Here is a 22356-nt window from a genome sequence, read left to right as displayed (position 1 = left end):
CTTTGTCTGTCATTTTCATTTCTCGCTCTCTCTCTCTGCCTCTCTTTTATCCTGATCCTGTTTTCCTTCTTTCTTACTCTTTCCCATCTTTCTTTTGTGCTTTTCTCTCTTTCTTTCTTTTTTTTGTGCTTTTCTTTCTTTCTTCCTTTATAGTTCTTTCTTACTCCTATTTTCTGCCTGTTTAGTATCCTTCTATCTCTTTATCTTTTTAATTTCTCTCTTTCTGCCTCTCTCTCTCTCTCTCTCTCTCTCTCTCTCCCTCCTTCGTCCTCTTTCTTTCTTTCTTTTTTTCTTTCCGGCTCTTTTTTCCCCTTCCTTCTTTTAGACTCTTCCCCATCTTTCTTTCTTTCGTGTTGTTCTTTCTTTATACTTCTTTCTTCTTTTCTCCTCTATTCTCTGTCTTTTGTGCTCTTATTCTCTCTCTCTGTCTTTTTTTTTCTCTTATTCTCTCCCTCTTTTATATCTCTCTCTCTCTCTTTCTGTTTTTTTTTCTTCTTTTCAAATGTCTGAATCTTTCATTTTTTCAACTCTTTCTCTTTCATCTCTTTGCCTATTTTTCATTTCACTCTTTCTGCCTCACTTTCATCGTCTTTTCTTTCTTTCCTTCTTTTCTGCTCTTTCCTTCTTTCTTCCGTTATGCTTCTTTCTTTCTATTCTCTCATTTTTTATCTTTCTGTTTTTCTGTCTCTCTCTCTCTCCTTTTCAAATCTTTCTGTCTCTCTTTCTCCTTTTCAAATCTTTCTGTCTCTCTTTCTCCCTTTCAAATCTTTCTGTCTGTCTCTTTCAATTCTTTCTCTCTCTTTTTAATTTCCCTCTTTCTGTCTGTCTCTTTCAATTCTTTCTCTCTCTTTTTAATTTCCCTCTTTCTACCTCTCTTTTTAATTTCCCTCTTTCTACCTCTCTTTCATCCTCTTTTCCTTCTTTCTTTTTATCTCTTTCTAACCTTTCTCTCTCTCTATTTTGCTTCTCCCTCTTTTTCCGTTTTATTAATATTTGTCTAAATAGTGCTAATATTCTTCATGTTTTATATAGAGAAAATTGTTATTTATCTCTCAATTGTCGTTTTCTTCTTTCTTTCTATTTGCTTATATACAGCAATTCTACTTCTAATAGTAGGGCCGGTCTAGTGTAAGCAGCGGATGCAATACACCGAGGTCCCTGTTGAAAAGGACTTTAAATCCAAACAGAGAACTTCCTTTGTTCACCACAAAAAGAACTAGGTCCTCCTAAACTTTAAGACTGGTCCTGTATACTAGTCACATTCTAGTATACAATGGTCGCAATACAGTACGCATCAGACTGTGTGATATCACTTAATTCTTCTTTCTATTTATTTCCAGAAACATTTCAACTCTACAGAGAATTACCACCCGAACAACCAAAAAAAAGCCTCAACATAATATTCCCCAAAACTCCTTTTGTTTCAACTTTTTTAATTACATCAAAAGCTAATTATTAAACCCACAGGTGGCGCTTCTTAAAAACCAAAAATAATAACTTCAACTTCGTCTGTAAAATAGCTAACAGAAAATTGAAGCATTATCGCACCTGAACTCATACATCAGCGAATAGATTTTGATCAGTCCATTCCTCTTTCTTTCTCTCTCTCTCCATTCAGACTTTTCCTACTACAAATTATAATCAACGAAATTAGCATAATCATCCGATTCTAAGTGCAAATTACTAAAATACCTGCTGCTTTTATCAGGGATGAAAAAAAAAAAAAAAAAAAAAAAAGGGCCGGCGAGTTGTCGCAACAGATAAAAATGGCCATGTATTTTTCAGAGACATTTTTTTTTTATGGGCAACCCTCTCCTCATCATAAGCGATGCATTGTTAGGTCTGTAATTTTCTTGGCGAATCTTAATGAATTCTAAAGCCGAACGATGCAAAAAAACACATGTTCATCAAATTAATGTAGTGATTTAGAAAAATATTACTAATGCAATCTTAATGAGTGGAGGTAAGGCACAATGGCTGCAAAAGACGCTACTTTTTCCCAACGATGCTGTTAAATCCGGCAAATTACAAACGATTCTCTTAGACCGTATCAGCGATTTGTTATTCGTAATGATGATTACGCCTCTTCAAGATTTTCATTAACTTGGGTTTTATGGATAAGGGCCGGGCGAGAAACGAATAAAGGAAAGATGGATGCCATGTTTTCTGTTTAGATATAAATCACATCAGAACCGGCAAACAGCGAATACAGAGACATCTTGATGATGTCCAAACCAGGATAGGATGCTAAATAAACAATTTGGAATTGTCAAAGTCTCGTGAAGTGCCACCTAGTGGCTCATGGGATGATTTCGGGCCACCACCACATTACTATAAATCCGGCAAACACCATCGTTCTATTTTTACCCATATAGCAGAACTAATGAAGGCTTCCTTTTTTTTTCTGTCTTTCTCGGATGAAATATGTTCTTACTGCAAATTCCTGGTGAGACAGGTAACCTCTTTCCACCCTTGCCGTTCCCAAGATCGACTTAATCGCTCTTACATCACGCTCAACTACATACCGTGGTGCCTTAAGCTGCCACCAGGTGTCAGCAGAGGAAATGAGTTGTCAAGAAAGGTGAAATAAATCAGCTGTAGACGCCTGATAAATAGCCTACTGTTTTGGCTGAGATTTCTTTCTATTTCTTTGATTGCTATCTTCCGGTCGCCGGGATAGAGTCAAACCTTGTTAATGGACTAAAGATGTTGTGAAAGGTCGCGCGCCAATGCTCCAGAGGAGAGTGGGGTCAAGGAGGAGAGGGTAAGACGTACGACTGTCTCCATCTGTTTTTCCATTTGAATAACAGCTTCCAGTAAAACTGTCAGCCCCCGATGGCTGACAGCTTACTGGATGAGGGAAGGCGAAGATCCGTTTGATCTTCACCATTGTGAAGAATGAATTATTTTATCCAAAATACTTTTTCTAAGGAAACTTAAGTAAACCGGCCCGAGTGGGGGAGGGGGGTTGTTTCCTCGCATGACAGCTTTTACATGCAGTGTCGTATGTGGTTTGAGTCAAGGGGTGAACACGCTGGACATTAGTTTGTACAAGATCCATGTGGTTAATATTCACGGAGGAGTCTTCTTTTGTGGAAAACATCTTTCAGTTTCAGGTATCCTACAGATATCCAACATATATAGATCTCCGTGTCAGAATAGGGTATTTGTCACCTTTTGGAAAGATCCGGGTTGGAACTCATCTTTTCCGGTCTCAAGCAGAGATAGAGTTCTTTCATTCCCACAATCCAAACCATCTCTGGAATACAGGTACGCTATAATGAGAATTACTAAATCTATTGGTAAGGTGAATTCGAACTCGATTTTCTTTGTTTGTTTGATTTTCTTTTGCGATAGGTCCCTCCATTTCCTCACGAGTTATACCTTTGGAGTTTTTCATATTTCATGGAGACTTCTACCCTCTCTACCCTCACTGCATGATGAATTTTAATTCTTCGTAATGCAAAGCAGTTTACTTCTTCTTAGCAGATGGAGTAAAGTTGGAGTAAATACCCACCAAGATTATTCCAAAAGCCTATACGTTATATTTCATCATGATCCTGAGGTAGGACAATTTTCATAAGCTCTTACTGAAGACTGGATTCGTATGGGGCTGAAGGAAGTTTGTTTGGAACCTTGTAACAATGCTGGTTCCAATGGAGACGCATCTTAAATCAATTAGCCATCCTGTAATGAGATGATAGTTCAGTGTAACTGTCAGGGTAGTGGGAAATATATGGCACAGATAACTCTGGATGGAGAAGTGCTCTTTATTTCAATCAATACAGTATTGAGGGAACTCGTCGTGAAGTGTGTATGAGGGACCAGTGCCATTTCTTTTTAATACAACTTCTAGATTTCATAACTGTATAACATGTACAAGGAGGAGGGAATTGAAAGACATTACCAATCTGTGGTGTGATTATTCTTGTGTGTTTACAGAAAATTTCAGATTTGTAACTATATTCTTCTCCTTTACAGAGGGTGTTGAGGGTGAATCAAGATGGCGACATGTAGCAAACAGGGGGAATCTTGTCCTTCATAAGCCACAGTCAAAAACTGGGCTGCATAATTTAAGCATATCAACATCTCCCATGAGCGAGCTCACGATATTGTGGTGAATGTTTTAGGAATGAAGGTTTCTTGGAGGTGGATCCCTAAAATACTCAATCCAGAATAGGGACTAAACATAAGTGCACAACATGAGTGCATCCCTCTTTTGTCCCTCTTAAAAGGTTTTTGAGTGCACAAGTCAGCTGGAAAGTCATGTCATCCGTCTTCTAGGACCCAAAATGAGTGATCATGGTTGATTTCCTGGACTGAGGTGCCACTATCAATGCCGAGAATTACTCTATTGAAGCTCAAGGGGCGTGGGAAATTGACCAAAGGGGTCATCTTGCATCAAGACAATGCACCAGCGCACACAGCAATTACAGCATTCACCATACTTGACTGGATTTGGCTCCATCGGGCTAAAAGGACACAAATTCATCATTAATGGATTCATCCAACAACTGGTTTGAGTCAAAATCTTCTGAATTTTTTTGAGGGGGAATGCTTTCCACCATTCCTTCTATGAAGGGCCAGAAGCCTTTTAGCCTCCCCTCTTATATCATACATAATCTATAGTTTATAGAAATTATACGTTATTTTGGATGGGGAGAAGGGAGAATTGACCCAAATAAATTATTCCAGGATGAATAAGAGACGATGTCCCCCTTTCAAATTATAAATCCGTAAAAAGTGGGACACTTTTAATCAATTTTCCGTAAACACATTGATAATGTCATCACTACGCATGCGTAACTTCTTGCTGAAGACGTTATAGTCTTGAGAGTAAAGGTGTGGCTTGGCCCCGGGGATGCCTTGTTATTGCGACATAATTACAACTTCCTCCACAACTGTAATAATGTTCCGGTCTTTAGGCCGTCAACTGCGAACAAGGAGCCTACGGGCCTACGGGCTGCGTTGAGGCACGCCAGCTGTCCCACGGACCCGCTATTGTTGGTGGTCTTTTAGCGTCTACTACGGAGAAGGTGAAACGGCCGATCAACACTAGACACCTTGTTAGTGGGTTCAAAGGTAATGGTAAATTTGTTGGGGCTTAATTAACAAACCAGCATAGACATGGGAGGGGGGTGAAGATTCGGTGAGGGAGTTTTTTTTTCCCGTTAGACAGATGGGATTGTGTAGCACGCTGCGTTCCAGATATTAATTGGAATTTACTTCATCTGACAACTAGAATTAATGAAAAAAATAACAAAAAATATATTGAAAATTTTTCGACCCCAACAGTCTTCTTAGTTTTTCTGGAATAAATAGAAATCGTATGGGAGTAAATTGGTAAAATGTGTGGGATGTATCCTTAATTTGTTTAATGATGGTCTCAATTTATGTGCAGCTCTAAAGACCAGATCGGATGAAGGAAGCTTACTGGGGACAGTTCTGCCAAGAAAATGTCCACTTGCAAGCGAAAACTTTTGTAGGGGTTGTATAAGAATCACCAAAAAGGTCAGAGAAGTCGATACAAGATGCTCGAAAATATGGTCACATGACATAAGTATGGCGTATGATGTCCTCCAACAGACCTGACAGTGGTGAACCATATTCTATATATATATATATTTTTATATAAACCCCAAACACGAGAGGTATTAGAACCTATAGTACTTGATACCGTGCTTGGGTTGGAGGTTGAGAAGACGAAAGAAGATATTTGTTGATATTGGACTTGAACTTCTGTAGATTGTTATTTTCAGGAAATACGTATGAAGGAAGGTTGTTCCAGAAAACGGCAGTTGAATGAATAAACGAGGAAGATGAAAAGTTGGTCCTGTGAGTTTCAAGTTGGACAGTAAATGGATGTTGGCTGGTGGCGGCACGTGTTCAGACTGTTTTGAAAGAGGGAGCCGGCATTATAGAAGCCAATTCAGAAGAACAGTGCCCATGGAAGTATCTGTAGAAGAGGCATGCAGCAGAAACAGTACGTCTATGAGACAGCGAGTGGAGAGATTTTGTTAGAGATGAATCATTAATTAACTTATTTGCTCTCTTCTGAATGGAATCAAGAAGCCTGAGAGAGGCGTTGGGGGGCACCACCCCAGATGTGGGAACAATATTCCATGGCAGGGCGGATTTCCGATTTGTACAAAGCGAACAGCTGTTTGGAAGAAAAGTAACGCCGAGAGCGAAAGAGAAGACCAAGTTTTTTAGATGCAGAGGAAGCAATATTTGTAATGTGCTTGTGCCAAGAGAGATTAGAAGTCAGGATAATCCTCAAAAGAGATATATCATTTTGCCTAGAAATCGGAGTGTCACTAAAGATAAGCATAGGAGCAGAAGAATCGTTTTTGCGAGACGTAAGACAAGACTGTGTTTTAGAAGGATTGAAATCAAATAAGTTGTCTTTGCTCCACTGGAGAATTACCTGAAGATCGGCATTTAAGGAATTGGTTAGCAGATTTTTGAGAAGTTGAAGCTGATTGAGCAGGGCAAGGTTTCCCAAAATGGAAAGTGGAATGCAATGTGCTATCATCGGTAAAACTATGGATAGTATTTCCAGTCAATGGAAGAAAGTCATTAATATACAAGAGGAAAAGAGTGGGGGAAATAACTGAACCTTGGGGGGGACACCGGCATTAGTGAAGAAGTTAGAAGACAGAGAGCCATCTACCATCACCCTCAGTGAGCGATCAGAGAGAAAACTGGATAACCAATTACAAAAAACAGTTGGCAAACCATAAGATGGAAGATTGTTTAGAAGACCTTTATACCAAACACGATCAAAAGCCTTTGAGATGTCAAGAGCAACTGTTTGTGTTTCACCGAATTTTCCATTGAATTAGTCCATAAATGGGTAACATAAGCCAGAATATCACCAGTGGATCGACACTGACGGAATCCATACTGGCAATCGTTGATCAGACGGAAGGTTTCTAGGTAGTTTAAGACTTGTCGGTTAATTCATTTGTCCATTACTTTAGAAAGAGTAGAAGTAACTGGATGGGAGGGATTTGTCACCCTTTTTGAGAATTGGCTGGATATGAGCAAATTTCCAAGCAGAAGGAAAAACACCTTTGGAATAAGAAAGTGAAAAAAGGTGGCAGAGAACAGGAGTAAGTTCAGGAGCACAGGTTTTGAGAACAAGTGGAGAAATACCATTGGGACCTGGAGATTTCTTAGCATCAAGATTCGTCAAATCCTTCTGACATCCTTTTGACGGAAGACCACAGGAAGCATTGAATGGAGCGTGTTGGGAATGGTGGGAGGTGTTTTACCAAGGTCATTAATACATGAGTTTGAAGAAAAATGGGATGCTAGCAGGTCAGCTTTATCCTTGGCTGAAGTGACAACAGAACCATCTGGTTTGGACAGAGGTGGGAGGAGAGATGGGCAAAAGTTGCGGCCAATAGCTTTGGCAAGAGACGAGAATTCTCGGCTATCATTAGGACAAGAAGCAAGTTTTGCTTTGGTGTAGGCAGAAAATGAAACTGAAGAATTAGAAACAAGCCAATTACGATATGCAACGTTCTTCTCTTGAACAGCCTTAGCACATTTATTGGAAAACCAAGGTTTAGATAAAGGACGAGATTTTAAAGTGGAGTGTGGGATAAAGGATTCCATTCCTGCAAGAATAATTTCACTTACACGTTCTGAGCAAACGTTGACATCAGAAGCTTTGAAACAGTAATCCGACCAAGGAAAAGAAGAAAAGAAATCTCACAGGTCATCCCATTTTGCATTCTTGTAATGCCAAACAACACGAGGTTGGGAATAGTCATGAGATAAAGGCTCCATTGGAGAAGAGACAATCACCAAGTTATGATCTGAGGTGCGTAGAGGACTTCTCACTTCGACCGTGTACTTAGAAATGTTGTTTGTGAGAAAAATATCAAGCGTGGTGGCTGTATGGTTGTCCGGTATTCTTGTAGGTAAATGAACAATCTGTGCTAGGTCATTAGTAATTGCAAAAGCCTCAGCATCTCGACCTGCTGGGTCGGTGTGACTAGAAAACGGAAGCCAGCTGGAGTTGTGAACATTAAAATCACCAAGGAAAATTACCTCACTGTTAGGAAAGTTGGACTGGAGAAAGTCAAGTTGCAAAGAGAGGAAGTGATTAGTGATTTTGGGAGAACGGTAGAGACAACAGATGAATTTGACACAATGAGGTAGAGAGATTTTGAGCCAGAGAAGATATAAGGGTGTCTACAAGATTCTGTGGCAACAAATCCCATTCTTCCACTAGCGCAGACCTTAACTCACCAAGCGATCGTGGAGTTGGCTGTCGGCTTGGAACACATGTTCTATCTGATTTAACTTTAGTGATTATGCTGGCCACGGCAATCGTTGGATATCTCCAGTTTCAAGATATTCCTCCACCACTTGAGCTTAAAAGAAGTTCTGGGCCAACGAGACCCTTAAAAAGTTGCACATAGGTTTCGCGGACCTGTTCTCGATACCTTTGCACAGTTACAGTATCCTGATCAAAAATATGAAGAAGGGTGAGGCCATTGATCATTATTCTGTCCCACACGAGAGCACCATCTCCACCGTAACAGTCCCTTTCTCTGAAGTTGGAAGGATGGTACCGCATTCCTCATTGTCTCCAGATGAAATAACAACTACAATCTGTAGGCTAAAACGAGACTACTATTTTATTGTGAACAGTGTCACTGAAGACGCTGTTCACAATAAAATATTCACGAAAAACGTTTTGTTCTGTTAATTTTGTCGAGCAGTGTATATTTTCAGCAAGATAATGACGTCATACCACCTAAGCCAATTGTCAATCTGTTTTCACACAAATATTTAGCGTATGAGAAACGCACATGTAAAAAGATTATAATCAATCTCAAGAATCTTCAACCCTCAATCTTCAACAGACCAATCCTCAGTCTTCAACAGACCAACCCTCAGTCTTCAACAGACCAACCCTCAGTCTTCAACCAATAATATTCACCAGACCAACCCTCAATCATCAACCAACAATCTTCCACAGACCAACCCTCAATCTCAACAACCTTCAATAAAATATTCGTGAAAAACATTTTGTTCTCTTAATTTTGTTGAGCAGTGTATATTTCTTTTATTGTAATTATTAAATCATGTGATGTAAATGCCCCTCTACCTCTACATTTCTTTTGATAAAAATCCCTTTCCTCCCTAAACTTGCACAACAGGTATACGCTGTTCTGTGAGTTTAGAAGTTCTATTCCTACCTTTTTAGGCGCATCAGCATATATGCATAATGCACTCATTGTCTTTACAAAGTCCGTTCGTCCGTCCACCTGTAACAACTCGACTCTCAATGGACGAATTTTCATAAAATTTTATATTTGGACCTTAAAAGATTTATCTAGCCATTCCAAGATTCATTAAAATCGAATCGATAGAAATCCGACCATTATTATTTATTTTTAAATTGCTTGCCAATGCCTTACTGCTGCGCATGTCAACAACATTCATATCGTGCTGTAACTTATTTTTTCCTGTACAGATCATGTTGCATCGTTGCAGTCGGTTAAGTTTTGATTGAACTGTGCCTCTTTAAGTGAATCGGGTTTTAACCCTTCTTTAATTGTAGTTCAAGCACTGGATATTACATTTGTTGCCATGCGCAGGTTGGAGGAGGCAATATGAAGGATGTGCATAAATTTTCTCGGTTCATGCATAAAAGGCGCCACTTTTTGCTCTTTTTTATAAATCATGAAGTATTACCACATATCTTTCCTTATATATTGTATATATTTTCTTGTGTTGAGCTTCTGTGCACCTGATGAAGGAATTATCAAATGATTCGTAACGTATTGCTGAAAATAAACCAGTTTTATTAGCGTGGTGTAATTGTATGGATAATTCATTTTCTCCTAATGGAGATATCCGTTGTTTAAAAGGTTTCTTAGAGGTCTCTTTTTTTTTCTTTTTATGGGAATCTCTTTTTTTTTTTAAATTCTTCTTCAAGTATCTTAATCGGCTAATGTTTCTTTAATTTTCTTCTCATATTTTGTTTTGTGGGTTATCCCAAATTAACTTTTTTTTTTTACCATCTTTCTATCGAACTGCTTAAATTGTGCTCAATATTTTCCTTTAAAGTGATTTAAGTGAATTTTAGTGAAATTAAAATAACACCTAGAAATTAATCGAAAACAGTGCATTATCTAAATTAAAAAGACTCCAGAAGATGTCTTCAAGGGAGTTTAATGAGCAATTGAGTTTATCTGATACTCCTCGAAAAGATAAACCTTTTATGTGGGAAAATTATTTTTTACAAAGAAAAGAAAACATAGAAAAGGAAGCTGAGAAAAGAGAAAAGAATTTTATATTAACTTTAAACTATTTTAACACAAGTAAACGTTTCGGCTTGTATTCTTCAGTTTCGTTATCAGTGCAAATGAAACAACTGACTTCATAAAGTTGGAGTGATGTAACGTCACATAAATAGCAATAAGTACAGGGCAATGTTGAGAAAAAGTCGCGAGTTATGGTTGAATTTGAAGGTGTTTGAAATTCTGCCCAGACATAATAGGAGGGAGTACACGTTGAGGGCCTTGTCAATCATTGTGGCCCTGGAGAGAATGTGCAAGGCTGTTGTTGGTCAGGAAACTCAAAGTCCTACCTTCTTTGTGGGAGGGGATTTGAGTTTCCTGGACTTCCAGTTCAAATTTCTAGCGAGTACCTTTAATAAATATAAAACGAAATAAAAGGAAAGAAAGGGTACTGTGTGCTTCTTATGGTATGTTGGTTTTTTGATATGCAAATTGGCCCGTGTGTTCACTGGCCAATTTGCATGTTATGTGGGATGAAAAACTCGCAATGACTTATGGGGAAAAGTTTGGGCATTGTTGTACTCTAAATAACAATAATAATCAACTTCCCGAAATATATTTTTCTTTTAAATTTGTGTGCATGTTCGCATATGCGTAAAGGGCATATTGTCTTTATCATGTCCGTCTGTCTGTCCACATTTAACAACTTAGCTTCCAGTGAACGGATTTTCATGAATTTTATTTTTACATCTTTTAGAAAGATGTTTCGATCCATCTTAAATTGTATTAATGTAATGGAATGTTTTGGATATTGGGCTTTACTTGTTAACACCAAAACTTGTTACCTTTATGATTGTTTCTACACTACTTTACAAAAAGTATTGAGACACTAAGACAACAGCAGTTTACAAAACAGAGTCTTCCACCTGATGAAATGAGGAGAAATGGGAAGCTCCAGATAATCCTTTTCTGCTCATCCAAAGGCCTATTCCTCCAATTTAATGGTGTCCACTGTTGTGCATTTAATTTCGTGGTAGAAGTTTGTGGGAGGTTGCTCGTCCGTGGACCGCTTACTCTTCTTAAAGCATGCGCATAACAACTGCTTTCTGTACCTTCTAGAAAATCTTGGGTGGTCCCTTGTCGACCTTGTACGTGGCATTTACTCTCTATTGAAGCATTATCCTACTTTAAAATAAGCTAACCGTGTCATTCTTTTCAGTTCCGGTATGTTTGTTGAACTGATGAAGGATGGAAGCTTACTACTTGAAACGTATGCATCTGCCCTGAGCTACATTCTTGCAGAAAAATTTTAAAATCACTGTAAAGTGAGCGAGTTCTTTCTATCTTAATTTCGTTAATATCAGTGTTAATGTCTGTGAGGGCGACACCTGGCGGTCATTAAATGATCATAAGAAGGAGGATATTCTCAAAGGACTTCGATTTTCTCAAAGTTCGACTCAGGTTAACGAAATACTAGTCAGATATCTCAAGGAATGCTACAAGACGTGTGACAGGAATAAAGCGGGGGTACTTTAGGGCACGCGGAAGTTGTAATTTAAAGTGTAACACCCTCTGAAATGCTTCACAAATTGTCATTAAGGGGGGGAAGCTGGCTGTGCGGAATCGTAGCCCCATTCTTTTGTAGAAATGGGGGTGTCAAGTCCTCAGACAACAACAATAAATAAGACTAGTAGAAACCATCTTCGTGGAAGAAGCTGTGTCATTGTTTTCAGTTCTGGTGCATTGTTCGTTGCACTGATGAAGGATTGAAACATACTACTTGAAACGTTTGCATCTGCTCAGAGCTACATTCTTGCAGAACAATTTTAAATCAGGATAAAGTGAGCATAATTCTTTCTATCTTAATTTCGTTAATATGTCTTAATTTCTGTAAGGGCGACACCTGGTGGTCATTAAATGATCACAAGAAGAAGGATATTTGTGGACAATTTAATCTGTAGTGAAAAGCGTCGATTTTCTCGAAGTTGGACTCAGTGCTCAGAGAACAACAGTAAATAAGACTATCAGTAGAAATCCTCTTTGAGGAAGAAGCTAACCGTGTCATTCTTTTCACTTCTGGTACATTGTTCGTTGCACTGATGAAGAATTGAAGCTTACTACTTGAAACGTTTGCATCTGCCCTGAGCTACGTTCTTGCAGAACAATTTTAAATCAGGGTAAAGTAATCCTTTCTATCTCAATTTCGTTAATATCAGTCTTAACTTCTGTAAGCGCGACACCTGGTGGTCATTAAATGATCACAAATAAGAAGGCTATTACTGGACAATTTAATCTGTAGCGAACAGCTTTGATTTTCTCCAAGTTCGACTCAGGTTTAACGAAATACGAGTCAGATATCTCAAGGAACACCGCAAGACTTGTGACAGGAATAAATCGGGGTTACTTTAGGGCACGCGGAAGTTTTAGTTTAAAGTGTAACACCCTCCGAAATGATTCACACATTGTCATTAAGGGGGAAGCTGGCTGTGCAGAATCGGTGCCCCATCCTTTCGTGGAAATGGGGTGTCAAGCCCTCAGACAACAACAGTAAATAAGACTTTAATCTTTGAGGAAGAAGCTGTGTCATTATTTTCAGTTCTGGTACATTGTTCGTTGCACTGATGAAGGATTGAAACAAACTACTTGAAACGTTTGCATCTGCCCTGAGCTACATTCTTGCAGAACAATTTTAAATCAGGGTAAAGTAATTCTTTTTTTTTCTTAATTTCGTTAATATCAGTCTTAACTTCTGTAAGCGCGACAGTTGGTGGTCATTAAATGATAACAATAAGAAGGATATTTCTGGACAATTTAATCTGTAGTGAACAGCTTCGATTTTCTCCAAGTTCGACTCAGGTTTAACGAAATACGAGTCAGATATCTCAAGGAATACCACAAGACTTGTGACAGGAATAAAGCGGGGGTACTTTAGGGCACGCAGAAGTTGTAGTTTAAAGTGTAACACCCTCCGAAATGCTTCACACATTGTCATTAAGGGGGAGAAGCTGGCTGTGCAGAATCGTAGCCCCATCCTTTCGTGGAAATGGGGTGTATATTAATCTTTTTCACCCTAGCTGGCGGCAGAATAAGCTTTCTGCTCGAGCGAAGAAAGATGGCAAACGCAAGAAAGAACGAAATGAATTTTATTTTACTCCACGAATGAATAGAAGCCCCGCGTATACTTCGGGGCTACTTTCAGCAACACAGGTGTTTCTGCAGTCTCGCGAACAAGCACCGCGGACCAATGTGTCGGCTGCCTGAGCTATGCCGAAGCAACTGCTGTCTTCCCACGAAGAAGGGCCACGCAAGTTTTCCCAAAAGTACACTTCCTATGTGGTGGTCTCACGGAAAGCACCCATCAGATTGAAATACGTGAAAAGGGCTTTGTTAGGAATCACTTAGATGAAATTTTAGTTGCCAAAACTGGCACCTTTTCTGCTCCCTCCGCAATTGAACCAATGATCTTGGCCGGGGGTTTAGTTTGCGTGTGAGCGAAGATACACCCCGCTTAGTAACGACGCAATGGTGCGGGAGTAGAAAAGGGGGGAGGGCAGAGGCCGGGGGGCAAGCGGTTTATCACGCGACGGTTGTGAGAACAGACAAAACCTAGCTGCAACCCAATAAAATGTACGTTTTCTCTCACTGACGCCCGAACTGGAAAACAATTTTTGCACGAAAGAAAATACAAACTTTGTTTTCTCTCTTTTCCTATCTTTCTCTTCTCCCTACATAGAAAATGGTTCTTTTGTGTTGATAGCTAGAGTTATACATACCGCTGAATGGGTGCCCCTAGTCTAAGATTTGCTTCTTCTTATCAAAGTTGCTACAACTATGGCGTGAGATACGAGAGATGGAAAATACTTTAACTTCTGCTCTGCTCCTAATGATACGTCAACTGTGAGCCATTCTTTTGCAGGAGGTTAATGAAGGCGTGAAAGATTTCTCTGCATCTTCACCTGGACTTACTTACTAAGAAGATTACCAAATAGCTCTCTCTGTGTTTCACTACAATTTTTTTAACCTTTTGAGTTTGGAAAGAATCTTTGGGCTGAACCTGCACTGCGATAACAAATTCAGGTTTAGTTCACTTCTTCTAGGGCCTCTATGCTTTGCCAAACCTTTCTCATTCAAGTTAGATAGTGATTTTGGGATCGATCTTTATATAACTGTTTGTTTGTATACATGTATCCAAACCAAATGTTTTGACACGTTCATGTACTGAATTGGATTTTAGCAAGGCATTTGAGTTAGTCCCTTATGAGAGGCTACTGTATAAGCTGGAACATGTGATTACCAGAAAAGATTCTAAGATGGATTGCAGGTTGGCTGCAGGGAAGAAGGCAGAGGGTTGTGATTAAAGGATATTCTTTATATCAGAAGTGTGGTTCTCCCAAGGATCGTTTCTTGGACCACTGTTGTTTCTCATTTTCATAAATGAGATCGACGAAGGGATAAAAGACATGATGTCAAAATTTTCAGATGTAAAGATTGGGAGAGTCGTTAGTGATCAGTGCTAAGCAGAACTCTTTCGAGATGACGTGAACAGACTTCAAGAAAGCTATATTTTAATGAAGCAAAATGCAAGGTCTTACGCTTGGGGAAATAACCCCAAAATAACTTGTACATTTGGTGGGGTTGAATTAAAAACAGCAGGGAGTCGTTAGTGGTCAGTGCCAAGCAGTACTCTTTCAGGATGGCTTGAACAGGGAGTTGCGATACAGGCAGATCTGGTGTCTTATTGGTCATTTATCGAACATTATCCTGTACAGATAGGGAGATCATAATCCTACTGTAGAAGGTAGCTGTTAAGCCTTATTTGGAATACTGTGTCCATGTATGGAGATCTCATCTGAAAAAAGACATTGAGATTCTTGAAAGGGTCAAGGACAGGCAACTCGCATGGTGAGATCGGCAAATGGGCGAGGAAGGGCTTCAATTATGTGTGCTGCAAAGCTTGGCAACCAGGCACTTCAGAGGCGACCTGATTGAGGTTTATAATGGTCTGAGAGGGGTTAGCAAAATGAATGAAGGCAAAATTTTGACGGTTGTAAAGAATTCCAGAACTAGGGGTCATAAATTCAAATTTAGACTAGATTGTAGGAAGCTTTCTTTTAGCCAGCAGTTGTTGATTACTGGAACAAGTTGCCTCCACAGATGGTTGAGGCTGACAGTTTGAAGATATTCAAACGTCAACAGGATACTTACCTACGTGAGGAGGGAAGCGCATAATTTGTATTTTCTTATCTATTTTTATTATTTTTTTTTGTCCGGTGCAGCAAATCTGTGGCTTCCTTGAACTATATGGCTGATACTAATTCCGATTAGTATTAGTATCATGGATGGCCTCTTTTGTCTTCCTTTCTGATATCCATATTTCTTTTGGGTCGTTTAACACTTATTTTCTCAATACTGTGAGGTATTTCTTGCGATTTTCATCAAATCTTTCCATGGCATCATCAAATCTTTTTTCTTTGAGTTTCAGTTTTTGGAAACAAGAAGTCGTAAGAAGCCATGTCGAAAGAGTAAGGGGGATTTGGAGAATAGCAGGCATATAGTTCTTGGAAAAATCGGCTCACTGAAGTAGACCTACTTCAATTTATACGATTTATCGTGTATTATGTCTGGATGTTCACCGGTCGATTTGGGCATTATTTTGCCTCAAAACCCGGAGAAACTTACAGTGTGGCAAACTCTGTATGTTCTCACGAGAACATTTTAAGAACATTTTCAGAACTGTGTGATATTAACTGTTTGGAATGTTGGTAAATTTGATACTTTCAGATCAGTTTCTTTGTATACGTAGGTATATTTTCAAGTTTTGATATTGCAAAGATCTCCAGTGCCCTCCATAAACGTTAAAGCATTTATCCCAACTACGTTTGATGAGATTTTCCAAACCCACTTTCAACTATGTGTCATGACACTCCTAACACCATTATCACACTGCAGATGTAATCTCATCCTTGTTAAAGAAATGTTTTTCTGCAAGATTCCTCGTAAGATATAGAAATTGATGGAATCCTGAAAATGCTAAATCAAACCATATGGAAAATTTTTTGTCCACTGGGATGCAGGATGCCTGCTTTGAGTGTCCTCAGGTTTCGTCTCGTATGATTAGTTTACCTCTTTTCGGCAACCGAAGTTCTGAGAACTTGCTGGTTCTCTGAAGCATGAGGTTCTCCAAAATTTCCTGGTTTTCCACTGAAGGTTTTCCGAAGGACTTTCTATTCGTCCCAATTCCATCCCACAATTTTTTATTTAAACGATTTCATAGTATGAAATCGTTTCCCCTTTCATCTTCATTTTTTTACTTCAGAAAGAGAAAGAACCCAGAAGTCTAGTCTGACTCATGCAAAGTCTGGTTCTTGCAATTTTAGTGGCCTCGACTTAAGTTTATGGAATTTCTTCTAAGATACAAAATGTGTCATTCTCAGGGAAGATTTAAGGCTTAGCAAAAGAAAGAGGTAAAATAGAGCCAAATCGGGCGAGTAAGATGTTTTAGTCGAAAAAAGAGCAGGCTTTTCTTTGTACTCTTTTTAATTAGAATAGAGTTAACTTCTGAAACCGGATTCGACCTATTTATATCAGAGTTAGTTTTTTTAGTTTACTCTTGTCTTTCGCGATTATTATTTGAATTAATATGGCCTTTGTTTAGCTAAAAATTTCGCTTTCAGTCACTGCTAACAGAATACATGCCTTTGGTTGGAATTATCTGAAAATCGCTTTGCGCATGTCCAACGATTTTATTTGTATTTTTCAATCAGACGCTCTCTGTAAATTCTTAGACCGCATATAGTTCGTTATTTATTGTAGTCTACTGATAACTAAATAAGAAAAAAAAATCCATAAAAATTTCCTAAGCTCAGCTTGAACGAAGAAACTGGAAAACAAGTGCATCTCCGGCCCTGATAGGCCACACACACATCTTGTAAAAAGAAATAAAGAGATGGAATGAATCCCCGGTGGAGATACAAGATGGGGTTTAATGGAGAGGAGAAAGGGGAGGGATAGAAGGAGAGTGAGGGAGAGATGTCTGTTGTACACTTCATCAACCAAACGATTAGACCCCACCATTGAATAGTACGCTACAAAAAAGAAGAGAAAAAAACACTTAAGAAAACAATAGAATGAAAGCGGGCTGGAGGTGGTGAGGCATTACTTTATTTATTGATCGTGTCACGGTTGGAGAACGGAAGACGGGGCCTCAGTGGACATTATGATACATAAACTGCCACAAAAATCAATAACGAGATAGCACACGATAAATAAAAAGAAACATGGCGCTCTGGAGGAAAATATATCTACGAACGCAAGAAATCGGGCCTAGGCATCATGACGAATTCGGCGCACAACCTCAACGGGGGGTCTTTAACAGAGAGATGGTTTGCGAACAATGAGAACCACGACAACACCAAAGATGCACTCGATAAATTGCTTACATGCGCTGGTATGCAACTGGAAACATTGATAAGATCCGGGACCTTGCCCAAAAAAAAAAAAAGAAAGAAAGAAAAAATCAATAACTGACTATATAATTACAAAGGAGAATGGGCGGGTTTTATAACAGTGTCAGGCTGATGGCAGGAATGGATTATTGGCAGATCATTATTTGCTCGAGAGGAAATTTATCATAAAGTTTATCCTCCTGCAAAAGAAACATGAAATAAAAATTGAAAACATGAAAAAATATGGGAATTAAGGTGAATATTGCAAATAAATTAGTTTTTTTTTTTTAAGGGGTACACGGAGTTGTTGGGGGGAGATTAGTTCTTACGGGAATTCATTGAGTCAGTCCTATGAGAAATGGAAAATCTTTAAAAATGTTGAATGCGACCATGAGTGTTATAGAGAATGAAATTATAGACAGATAAAGGAGATCGCTGTGGTAAAAAGGCATTTGCAGAATTCATTGGAAGAATTCGCATTTTGAAAGAAAGAGAGAGGAAGAAAAAAATTAATGCTTCGATGAAAATAAATTTTACACGCACAGATCGGGTTGTCAGTAAAATTAACTGACAGCGTCGTCTCTGGGTTGATCTTCTCTTCTGTATCCAACCCCGGTTCTGTGTGCGTATTTCTAAATGCTCCTGACTGCTTTTAAATTGATGAATCAAACCTCTAGATGGAAAGAATTGAGAATTTTTTCTTCGAAAATATACTTGCTAACGAAAGTTAAAGGAAAAAAAAAACAAAAGAAAAAGCAAGAGTATTCAAAGAGGGCACTTCTTACTCGATATCATAGAAAATATCTTAACAGAGGGGTAGGGACAGTTGTCTAATTCACCACGACAACACCTGCCAGTTCAGCTGATATGGCTCCATATGAGTTTCCTCTCACGACCTTCTTGCTAACTACAGACACAGCATAGTTTATTTTATTATACACTGCTCGACAAAATTAACAGAACAATTAGAAAACGTGGTGTAACTCTTGCAACTTGCGATGAATCTGGAAAAAATTTGGTATGGTGGTGTACCATAGAATAACGATGAAATGAGGAGACAGAATAAGGGACATTTACAGGGGTTGTATAACAATTACCAAAAAGGTCCAAAATATGGTCATATGACATCAGTATAGCGTATGAACAGGCCTGACAACGGTGAACCATGCTCAATATAATGGTCTATAAGATTCTGTGGCAACAAATCCCATTCTCCCACCTTGGCTCACCAAGTGACCGAGGAATTGGTTGTTGGCGTGCAATGCAATGCAATGCCCATGGGCATTCCACACATCTTCAATCGGATTTAAGTCTGGTGATCGTGTGGCCATGGCAGTTATTGGATATCTTCAGTTTCAAGATATTCCTGCATCACTTGAGCTATATGCGGTGCATGAAAAGAAAATCAAAAACATGAAGAGGGTTGTGGCCATTCCGTCCCACATGAAAACACCGCCTCCCCACAGTAAGTATCCCTTTCTCTGATGTTAGAAGAATGGTATACCGCATTCCTCATTGTCCCAGATGAAATAACGTCTTGTAGGCTAAAACGGATTCAGAGTATAGAACTACACCACGCTTTCTACGTGTTCTGTTAATTTTGTCGAGCAGTGTATTTTAGACAGAAGATGACTGCTAAATGTGGTGACCTTGTATTATCTCCTTTTCTATCTTGTAAACTCTTCTGACCCTATGTGGTCATCAGGTGTATAAACAGATTTGTTTATTTTTATTTTTTAAGTTGCTCCACTTGGAGTGGAAAAAATAATTAATAAATTTTAAGTTAGATTTAAAAATGTAATCATGGGTTGTCCATAGTTCAGATATTGGCTTTTCCATTACGAGGCAGACTTCTTGTATTAAACAGCACGAGGAGACCATTCAAGATATTCTAGCCATAAACGTCGGCATTCTGCCTTCACTCTTTTTACACTTTAAGACATTTTCCTTTGGAATTTTAATTTACAAAACACCGCTTGAGGTGATGCTAGTTTTTATGTAGAGTGATAACATCGATAAATTAGAGGATAAAAAATGACCCACTTGAACCATGTGTCCAATTAACAGTGAAGGGTTCACCAAATCATTATTCCTTTTTCCCACTAAGCCCAGGACAACCAAGAAAGATCGTTCTTCACTTTATGTCTGCTCGTTCGATTTCCCAACCCCCTTCTTCCCCTTCCATTTCCAGCGTTCCTTTGTCAGCGTTCATTTAGGAGATGGGCTATCCACTGAGGGAGTCATTAACGGTAGATGAGGTGAGGGATATCTGTTGGCACGCAGATTTATAAGAAGACTGATGATTTCGGTGGACAAAACGAATGGAGTAGAAGGGCAGTTAAAGGTCAAACCACCGTCAGAGAGGAGAGATGGAAAGAGGGAATTAGTGAGGAGACTTGTGTGCAAAGGGACCGACTGATTGCGTGTTTAGTAGAAATTTACCACCTAAGTTTCGTTACACCGATCACTTGCGCAATTTGAGAGCTTCCTTTGGAATTAGAGTTATGATACATGATTTCGTAATATATCTAATAATGAACGTTAAAGTAGTAAATGTTAGTTTAGTAAACACGTGACTGGCCGAAGGAACTTTGTCTGCCATCTGTACTTTGTTTTGGATCCTACAAATGTAATCGGAAAGCAACCTTGTTCGAAAATCGTATTGCTACAATGAGTTCCAAATATTGGTAGTCCCTGCCTCCAGAAAACCTATCAGGAAAACAAGTTCATCAGCACATTGAATAGTTATTACTCCCACTGGTCCACCAGACCTATATTCATCTTGTACACTTCAATAACCATTTCTAAAAATTCATAAAAATTAATCTTATTTATTAAAACATATGTGCAGGGTCAGCCATGTGTTATATGAGTAAGATATGGCTGTATGTAATATGGTAGTAATATGGTTAGCAAGTTGACTTCAAATCCTATTGAGATTGAAGGTTTCGCCTGAGAAACCTCCAATCTCCTAGAACCACATCATGGTTTTAGGACTTTACGTAATAGTACACTGCTCGATAAAAGTAACAGAACAATCACTTTATTTCTTTTTTTTTTTTTGGCTTGCTCAGTGGGATAGCCACATCTCCAGTACTCAAGATAGCAAGTCAGCGTCCTTTAGACGATCCTTTGAGATGGCAGGGCGTTGTACGACTGGAAGCTGGGCAGTCGCAGGTGGAGGTGGCTTAATATGTCACGCAGTGTCATCTCAGCACTATGAAAACAGTTTCAGGAAGAGCAGACCATGGTTGCCCGAGGGCTTCGTCAACCAGAACAGACCAGACCACTATCTGGCTCTAACAGCAAGACAGAACCTTACGATGTCCTGTCATCAACTGTCTCTTTAGGTCGCTGAGGTCATAGGTGAAAACATTTCCACCCGTATTGTGTTAAGAAGACTCAATTCAAGTGGACTCTGCTCAAGGAAGTCGGTGATTTTTATCTCATTAACCCCGATGGTCGTTCGGGTTGAAGACATGAAAAAAAAATAAATAAAAATAACTTAGGGAATCGTGATCTGAGACATAGTACAGTTCTTAATGATTATTTTGATAGTTGGACATCTTTGCCTGATGGATTGTTGGATAATGGTAGACAGACTAATGTTGATGGTGTCTATTTAGACTTGTAAATAAATTGTCAGTGTCTTCTGCGTCTTTCTGGGATCTTGGGCTCCACCTGGATTGTTTACCGGAAAAGAATGGGTTTTGTAATCGATGTTGAGGTTTTGTTGGTCTGTGGAGCTTTTAGACAGTTGTTCGTCTGTAAAGTGTAATTTGTGGCTTAATATAATGGTTTGTTCTGGTGGTTGGCAAAGTATATCAAATGTATGGACGCTTTTGGTTTGTTCAACTGATCGGGAACTGTGTGGACTGAATGCCCATGTGTATTGGGCATTCAGTCCACACAGTTCATTCTTCTAAGCTGCATTTTGATTGTGAACCATGTTTTAAGTTGACAACAGGTGTGTTGTTATTCTTGTGGTGTAGAATTGAGTTAAAAGAGAATTTCTGATTCTGTCTGCAGTTGTCAGACTGAAATAATTGTATATATGTAAATAGCTATGTTGCTAGCTCTGCACCATAGAACATTGTAGTTTTGGTTTTAAGGTTTTTGGGTGTTTAAGGGTGTGTTAAATTTGATCTACTATATGTTTCTTTGCCTGTAAACTTTTTCACACTTCTCTCTTATTACTCAGGGGATGTATTTTCTTTCTTCCCCTTGCTTTCTGTCCACTTTCCTTCCTTTCCATTTCCCGTACTATTCCACCTAAATCCTATTTCTTTTCCTTGAATACCTTGGGGCTTCCAGGCTTGCCTGATAGCCCCAGTAAGAGTCTAGTTTTTAGTGGTTGATCCTGGCTGCCTCCACCTGGCTTGGGATGGGAATCAGGGTGCGGGAGACTAGGTGTCCTCTGCCCCCTGGCTGCGAAATACCAGGTGCCAGCACTCAACATTCAACACAACCTACCACATACACATATACACACACTTGCCGGCATTGGCGCTATGTCTTGTCAGATGCATCAACGGCTTAAAGGAGGAACCCTGGAGACCGCTGTACAATACACAAATACTTTAAAATACTTTAAATCCCATTAACCCTAAACCACCGAAGAACTCATAGAAACTTGTGCATTAACA

This window comes from Mastigoproctus giganteus, chromosome 6 (genome assembly GCF_048544385.1).
Source record: "Mastigoproctus giganteus isolate SK-2022 chromosome 6, ASM4854438v1, whole genome shotgun sequence".
NCBI classification, from domain to species: Eukaryota; Metazoa; Arthropoda; class Arachnida; order Uropygi; family Thelyphonidae; genus Mastigoproctus; species Mastigoproctus giganteus.
This window is presented reverse-complemented; position numbering follows the sequence as displayed.